This window comes from Vanacampus margaritifer, chromosome 5 (genome assembly GCF_051991255.1).
Source record: "Vanacampus margaritifer isolate UIUO_Vmar chromosome 5, RoL_Vmar_1.0, whole genome shotgun sequence".
NCBI lineage: Eukaryota > Metazoa > Chordata > Actinopteri > Syngnathiformes > Syngnathidae > Vanacampus > Vanacampus margaritifer.
The window spans coordinates 5,791,309-5,800,437 of NC_135436.1; the positions used below are offsets into that span (position 1 = coordinate 5,791,309).

The 9,129-nt window shown below is 42.7% G+C and overlaps 1 long non-coding RNA gene across 1 annotated transcript; it reads left to right on the plus strand.

The window, feature by feature from the left end:
- Positions 1-302: 302 nt before the first annotated feature.
- On the plus strand, positions 303-8,687 carry LOC144052181 (uncharacterized). Its single transcript, XR_013294172.1, has 2 exons — positions 303-6,142; positions 6,885-8,687. It is a non-coding gene; the product is annotated as an uncharacterized LOC144052181 (long non-coding RNA).
- The last annotated feature ends 442 nt before the right edge of the window (positions 8,688-9,129 follow it).

Genomic DNA, 9,129 nt, shown 5'->3' on the forward strand with positions numbered 1-9,129 from the left:
ACTGAAGTAACTTTACACAAGCCTACGTCAGTCGGGTCATCAGACCACAGTTTAGCAGGCAAGGTTTTTAGCATGTCACAAGCAAGGTCGCTGTCAGATGTCTCCCTCCCATGATGTCGATCCAAAAATTGATGTTCTAAAACAGACATGGAAGCCAATAAATCTGATTTAATCCAATAGGCATCAAGAGATTTGGAATATAATAAATCTGGGTGTATAGAGTGTTGCCAATCAGTTGCTTTTGTGCACGCCAGGACAAATGGACCCAAATCTTTTGCCGTGTGCTGGGATGAGACCATCAATGAAACATGAGGATGACATGCCAGCACAGATTCATCTGGTGGTTCCCGCATCTCATACCACTTAAGTTGTTCTTCAGTCAGACTTACAGAAAACGCGACTCCGGGCCCACCTGCGAGCAGATCACCTACACGCAACTCCTATGTGTTGCCAACAACTGTATGGAAGGCTTCACTGTATATCTCATCACCACATCTGTCATAAAAAATAGTGCAATGCAAGCAGCCAGATACCATATCGTATGAATGGCGGTTACGAATCCAAGGAGACCACTCTGTCCAAAACTTTTCAGCATCCCTCCAGCCGGAGGAATCAGTGTCAATCCTTGCCCAGTAGATGTCAGCCGGAGCGCATGTCGTAGCGTATTGAGGCATCACTGGGAACTGGGGGCAGGAGTCAGAGACAGAGGCAGCATCGCAGTAGTATGAATGTCCATCTGGAAATTGGAGCGTGAGTCCGTCCGACCCGCACTGGATCAATGGTGCAGCTTTTATGAGAAGATCCCTTCCCATAAGATTCACGGGACAGTTCGGCGCCTATACAAACTCATGTAAAAAAGTTTATGTGAAGCATCGCGTTAAAGGAATATAAGAGTTTGTGTTGAGTGGGGGTGAAATACAGGATGTGTGTGATGCACGTGGGCGTGTTAGGAATGGAAGGTTGCCAACAAAGGATGCTAATTGCAGGGGGAGATGCAGAACCGTGATAAGATCAAAGTAGGTTATAAACCACATTTGTTTGAGACCATGGCGGAAAAGTACAAAACAGGAGAAGCCACCCAGTGACCTGCGGATGAAGATCGGCCAATGAGAAGCAAGCTAAAGTTAAACTGCAGAAAACACATAGCCAATAGAATAATGCCAGGATGCCTTTGTTTCTGTGTCATTTAAATATTGTGTAGTATAACTATTCACTGGGGCAACTCGGATGAGACTACGTCTGCTGTTTGAGACAGAGGCGTATAGAATTGTATTGATAGGGACCCGGGACCCCAGCTGTGATGTATTAGATTTGAGTGTTAGGAATAAATCCACTCGTGTGTGAAAATGCCGGCTTCCTGATACCTTTCTATTGCAGAACGAGCATGCTATTGTTGGATGAGTGATAGTTTGGTAAGGTCACAAATTGGAGTCAGATTATTAACTTAAATTTATATTAATATAGAAATAAATTCCAACAATTATGGTGACCCCGACGTGATGCAAGAGAGGTAAAAAAGAAGTCTGGGACTTCGAGAAAACCACAAGAGTCTGGGACTCGAGGATCTGGGATCCAAGTCCACACCAGGTGACGACCTGAAAAAGCCACACGTCCGATCGGCTTTCCTCTTGGGCCCATACTCAAACAAGGTGAGCAGATTCCTTTTGTTTAAATTCTGCACATTGGCAACGCTAAATTATGAGAGGAAGGAATGTGGGACGTGTTAGTAGGGTATAAAATCTGGGATTTACCTACTCGAATAAGTTTGGAACTGTTCGTGGTTTGATACGGTATAAAATCTGGGATTTACGTATAAAGTGTGGACATTAGTAGGGTATAAAATCTGGGATTTACCTACTAGAATAGGTCGCAACTATTCGTGGTTAGATACGGTATAAAATCTGGGATTTACGTATCGATACGGTTTAAAATCTGGGATTTACGTATCAGTGTGGAAGCGGTGTGAATGTAAAAACTAAAATTAAACTGCAAGAGAAGTGATTAGGACACGTGCGAGTGGATTTAAGGATGGCAGAGAAGAGAAAGTGTGATGAGGGTCTCGGGTCCCCTGGAGTCTGGTCGGAGATTAATGGTCATTACGGTAGGATGGAATCACAGTTGATTAGTGGAATAGAAAGTAAGAGAATTAAGAAGGAAAGAGAACGGTGTCAGAAGTTGTTTCGGAAATTATAGAAGGATGAATTGTTTCGCGGAGAACCTGGAACATGGGATATGTCGAAGTTAGCGCGGCAGTTACAGGAAAAGGAGAGCAGAATGTTGGCAAATATTCAAGATATGGAGGAGGAACAGAGCCGAGTTGGATGGCGAAAGCGTCATAAACTCAGAAAAAAGTTGAAGATGTAGAGAATGATAGACGGGGCATTCACCAATTGGCGACTATTGCGACTGCGCTGGCAGCGATAAGAGAGGAAAAGAAAGAGGAAAAGAAAGAGGAAAAGAAAGTGGAAAAGAGAGAGGAGGAAGTGATTGATAAGGGAGAAAAGGCGGAATGTTTTAGAGGCGTTTATCCACAGTTGCCGAGCTCGGGACAGTATGTATTTGCGCCCCCTCCGTATCCGACGGCGTCAGTGATGGCCCCCGTAGTTACTTTGGGGGGCAGAATGGTTTTAGATGTGGAAGATGACGGGTCACGGATGACGCCAGCAACAATACAGTTGATCGAACAGGCTGTGAATAATGAGAGGAAAAGGCTGAGGGGGAGTGAGTCGCCCGTGCGCACGTCAGGGGCGGTGTTAGCAGGAGACGGGGGCACCACTAGTGCAGGGGATAAGAGGACTCCGAAGCTGATAAGGGAGGAGGCACAGGGGAAGTTGTTTGATGGACAGAAGGTGCAGACTGAGGAAAGAGGGATGTTAGAGAAAATGGTGACAGGGACACAGAGACGGGGGCAGGCAACGCCCAGCAACGCGGATCACCGCGAGGGGGAAGTGGAGAGTGATGAGAAAAGTGCAGAAGTTAAGTGAATGGAAGTGTAAGTTTGTTTAAGACAGTGATTTTTAAGTGTGTGAAAAAAGGGTGAAAAAGAATGGTAAGCAGGAAATCTGCATATTTTGAAAGGATGGGGGCCGTGAGCTGCTGTTTTAAGAAGATGGTGATTTGTACTGTTGTCTGTTAAAATTAAATTAAACTAAATAAAAAGGAAAGGGGGTGTGATAAGTTTAGTCCTCTCTCCCATTGTCTCCATTTGGGAGACTTGTAGTCTGTTGTGTGTGTGAATAACAGGGGTCGTCTAAGGCTAAATCAAATTGTTCCTGTTATGCGGAAGGACATAGAGGTCTAGGTGTGAACTACAGGCCACTCTCATATTATTTTTAAAATCAGATCTGTGTAATATAGTTGAATAAGTAATAAAACCAAATTTTAATTGAAATAGACTTTTCATTTTTGATTTTTATATTTCCCCTGCATCTCTGATAACTTATTCGTAGGTGTGAAAATGATTTAACCTTTGTCTTTATCTGAGTCCCATTCTAGAAGTCTGGAAAGGACTTCCATCCAAGTGGCCAGGGTGACTAACAGCTGTCACATGTTTCTTAAATTTGAGGTAACACGTAATGAAGATGTCTATGGTAGACATATGCGTAAATATAGTTCTACTACTTGCTATAGTGTAGTGATCAAATTCAAATAAAACCACAAAATGAATAAATTAGGGGTTTGGAAAACAAAATATTTTGGGGGAATTTTTTATTTTATTTTGTCTTGGAAATTGAATGACAACAAGCAGTGTTCTCTTGCTATGATCTCATCTCCCTCTGTCTGTTCCGAGTGTATAAATGTTTCAGGCAGGTTCAATCTTTGACTGAAAGGTGTTTCACTTGGGTGACTCAACCGAAAAGTGCTGGAAATGGAATGAACAGCATTCTCCTGCTATGCTTGATGTTCAGAGTGGAAGGCGAACTGAACAATGGTCACTTTCGGGGGGGGGAAGTGACCACACGGACTGCAAAAAGGATGGTACACTGTAAATCCGCTCGTCCTGTGACTGTTCAATGACTCTTATGCATTGTTTGAGCATAATGTCCAGCAACTTTTTGAGCAGACAGGATAACCATCGATTCTGTCATGATGAACTTTTCCTGAGAACTCCAGTACACAAAGCCCAGTGCCCGCTTTGAACTTTGCCCTGCATAAACTGCTATCGACAAGGACAGGAAGGAATATGAACTACAGTTGTGGACTCAAAGTTCTGGAATCATCTGAGTGTGGTGCCTGAGGTCGTATGTTGTATTCTGTTTGTAGACATTTGCACTCTGTACTATGTCAGAAAGGAAATGTGATCTATAGCAACGCAGTTTCGGAAATTGAGAACAGCTTATGTGAATTAGGGTAGTATAAAATTTAGTCTAATCTTTAAATACTATATTTTCCGTTGTTTGATGCTTGTTGAATTTGGCCTTCTATTATTTTCCCATTTCTCTTTTATAACTTTGGCTTCTCAGAGTGGACTCAGATATGGAACACTTATGGCGAATTTGCTGGTTAAATTTTTAATTTTTGATTTAGGTTGCAGCACTGATTTTTGATTGGGTCATGATCTGCAAAGTTCCCTGCTGTGTTTTTACAAAGCCCCCACTACTCTGTAGAAGAGGTGAGGTTAGTTAGCATTTTAAGAATACTTTTTGGTTGGTGTAAAGTAGGGATTTTGTTTTGTTTTTCTGATTATAACTCATTTCTTTTATTAGTTGAGATGGCAGATATTTGGAAGATTCGTGACATGCAATAGATTAATGGGGTTATTTTAAATCTTTTTTTCATCTCTTCCTGACCCTAAAAGTCCTCCGCTGCAGTATCTTAATTTACATCTGCTTAAGTTGGTTGTTTTTCTAATCTACAGGATTCAAATTTACATTACAAACTCTTGCCTCAAAGGCTTTTGTTTTTATGGCTCCTGGCTAGCTCAGCTGGAGATCTTTTTATAGTTCTGGTGTTGGCCAAATTGTCACAATTTGGTTGTTTTTTAATCTACAGGACACAAGGTGTCTGTTTTTCCTCTTTGAAGCAGCAATTTGGAAGCGGCTGCCGTTTTCACATTCAGGTCTGAAATGATCAAAATTGATCTTTATCAGATGGGGGAATGACTGGTCTGTCTGTGTATGGTTGAAAAGGAAGTCTGATGTGAGAATGACTGGTCTGTCTGTGTATGGTTGAAAGGAAGTCTGATGTGAGAATGAAGTTAGGTGTGAGGAATTTACAGGCAGCGAATGAAGAGGATGGGAGTTGGAAAAATAAGTTCTACAAAGATGACAAAAGACGACCCTTATAGCAGAAATACGGTAAGTATGTTCCATCTCAGAAACAATTGAAAAGTATAATTTCTAGAGCCCATGGAATATGCCATTTAGGTGTGGAAGGAACATTGACACACCTGGGTGACATTTTTTCATGAGACAAGTTGTTAAAAATGAACTGCAGTGTTTATTTAAGGTATAAGTATAAATCTCTTCTCAGACTGTTCATGGCCCGGCCGGACATGAATAGTTCTGAGTTAAGATGATGTTGTTTTTAAATGATTTACACTGCTATAATAAGAAACCAGCGTTAAAAATACAGAAATTTGATGTACGACAAAGAGCAACATTATGCTCAAGCATTGGAGCTGTGGATTGAGACCACAGGTAAACACCCAGGCAGCTACCCTGAAGCTGAGATGATGTTCAGGACGGCGATGCTGAACGGCCTCCCAAATGAGGTGCAAGCGATTATGAGAATTGACAAAAGGGGTACCATTACTCACAGTTGCGCCCGGCCCCAGACTTTGTGCCTGCCAATGGTGAGCTTAAAGATTGACTGCCCGGACGGGCAGGTCAAGAGAGGGAATGTGTCGATGGCGAGAATTGGATCAAAATCGGACTCGGAAGTGTCGGAACAAAAACGACGACGATGCAAATGTTTAACTTTATTGACTATTTTGTTTGCAGGCTTGTGCTTTGTGTGGACTATGTTAGCGTTTGAACATATGGTGCGGGATGATAGAAGTGATGGAACGAAAGGAGAACGAGTGATGGTGTATCATTCCTGTAATGGAACGGTATGGTATGAAGCAGAGCAAGATGGTGGCAAGACGCTGACACAGACACAACAACTACTGTTAAATCTGAAGTGTAAACAACCGACACAGGTGAACACTTGGGTGACAATTTTCAACTGGACTCAACAATGGCTTGATTTGTTAGATAAATTGGACAATTATCAACCACAGTACCAGGACTGGTCCTTGGTACGCCCACAGGAACCTAGAAGGAGAAGAGAGGTAAAGTCAAAAAATAAGGGGGAGAAAAAGGGCTACCAGAATTGGATGATAGGCTGGGCATATAATAATTCGGTGAGAATAACAGTGGCCCCTAATACGAAGACCCAAGTAAATATACCAATAAAGGCACTGAGAGGGTTTCGGGAAGCATGGTATACACCAGTGAAGGCAGTCATGTCACTAGTAACTGGAGACATGTTCCCTGGTTACTGGTGGTATATGACAGCACATGTGACAATGTGGGGATGGGATTCCGTGGTTACCACACAGGCGGGTGATTATTGGACACCATCAAAGAATAAAATTGCTAAGTATTTCCATAATAAGATTCTCCTGAGAAAAGAAGGGGAGATATTGAAATTAACAATTGCAATGGGTAATAAGTCAATTGCGCCACCACACCAAGAAGTGTTAGTGCTAAACACATCATGTTGGGGGTTTAAGTTGTGGGCATATTCGTCTGGAAAAGATCCATATTTTCCAATTATCATTTGTGAGAATGGGACTATGATAAAAGGGGAAGCACCGGTAGTAAATAATTATACCCGTCGAACGGGTACCACGGCCAAAACAATGACGACAGTAGATGACTGGTTTATGAGTCACACAGGTATTTCTATGGTCACTAATAATTGGCTCCTGATGGCTGAACAGGCCGCTAAGAATACTAACGAGGATTGTTTGGTATGTTTAGGTGCAAGACCAGTTTTGAAAATTGTGGCAGCAACTGTTGTATCCAAAACCTGTCTCTTTGGTTTCCTGTATAACAAAACTCTCCAAGGAAAGTGCAGCCAATTGGATTCGGCCTTTCCACTGACAAATATGGAAAAGCAAAAGCCCATTTTTGACATCCATGTTGCACAACAAAATTTTACCTGCCTAAAGTTACATGGGAGTGGCCCTGGGATTGGAAACATCCAGGAGTCATGGTGTAATGAAAATGTGTCTTTGCCAGCAGGAATACCTCTCGCTCGTGCTGATGTTTGGCTGTGGTGTGGAGAGAGAGTGTTGTACGATAGGCTTCCCCCCAATGCCTCAGGTAAGTGCGCCCTAGTAACGCTGATCATGCCAATAAGTGTGACAGCATTAGACATGGCTAGGATAAATTGGGAAGGAGTTAGACAGTGGGGAAGAATCCCCTTCCTTGGGAGGAAGAAAAGGGACATGCAAGAATGGTTGAATGCAGGAGACCCCACATACATAGATGCAATTGGAGTTCCGAGAGGGGTCCCTGATGAATACAAATTGGTGGATCAAGTGGCAGCAGGATGGGAGAGTATTTTTCTGTTTATTACAGTAAACAAAAATGTGGACCGGATTAATTATGTCCACTACAATGTCCAACGATTGGCGAACTTTACCACCTCGGCACTCCAGGCAGTGCACGAGCAATTAGCAGCCACGTCTCTTATGGCATTCCAAAATAGAATGAGTTTAGATATGGTGTTAGCTGAAAGAGGAGGAGTGTGTGGTATTTTTGGGGAGCAGTGTTGTACTCTGATCCCCAACAATACACCTCCTGATGGTCGCCTTACTAAGGCATTGGAGGGTCTGCGCACGCTAAGTAATAAAATGAAAGAGCATTCAGGCTATCATGGTGTTATGCGGATGTTGTTATATTCCATGTATCAGATCATTGACTGTTAAGACAATTGAACGCACGTTGGGGCCACTACAGCCGGGTGGTCAGTATATGATGATCCCTCAGAAGGACCCCCAGGAAGCGGAGACAGCGGTGGCCCTCCGGGAGTCCGGGATGTGAGTATGTGAAGTTAGCCTCAGGGATCTGAGGCCATGAGAAAGAATGAAATTTTATACTGATTTTCTACTAGAATGAAATTTTTTACTAATTTTTAGTTGTTTATTGATTTATAGCTCATGTTTAACAATAAAAAACAAGGTATTCGAGTGATGACCTCAGTCGTCTGAGGTCATGAGAGGGATTAAAGGAATATAAGAGTTTGTGTTGAGTGGGGGTGAAATACAGGATGTGTGTGATGCACGTGGGCGTGTTAGGAATGGAAGGTTGCCAACAAAGGATGCTAATTGCAGGGGGAGATGCAGAACCGTGATAAGATCAAAGTAGGTTATAAACCACATTTGTTTGAGACCATGGCGGAAAAGTACAAAACAGGAGAAGCCACCCAGTGACCTGCGGATGAAGATCGGCCAATGAGAAGCAAGCTAAAGTTAAACTGCAGAAAACACATAGCCAATAGAATAATGCCAGGATGCCTTTGTTTCTGTGTCATTTAAATATTGTGTAGTATAACTATTCACTGGGGCAACTCGGATGAGACTACGTCTGCTGTTTGAGACAGAGGCGTATAGAATTGTATTGATAGGGACCCGGGACCCCAGCTGTGATGTATTAGATTTGAGTGTTAGGAATAAATCCACTCGTGTGTGAAAATGCCGGCTTCCTGATACCTTTCTATTGCAGAACGAGCATGCTATTGTTGGATGAGTGATAGTTTGGTAAGGTCACAAATTGGAGTCAGATTATTAACTTAAATTTATATTAATATAGAAATAAATTCCAACAGCGTGTTTATAGGGGGTGTTTTCAAAACAGTTTGTTCTCCCTTGAATCCAACCAGAGAAATGCCATTCGTGGTGAGCGTACAGTCAGACAGCAAAGTCTTAATGGTAGAGTGACGAGCTCCAGTATCCACCATAAATGACAAGGAAGTTCCTCCTACCTCCATCTCAATCATCGGTTCCTGGAGGCCTTTGAATGTGAATTCAGGGTCCAGTCATTGCGGAAACTGTCCACCAGGTGGCGGCAGGAACTGCTGATTCAGCACTGTCGGTTGTGATGACATTCTGCGTGTGGGCATGTTCTGTGAACCACG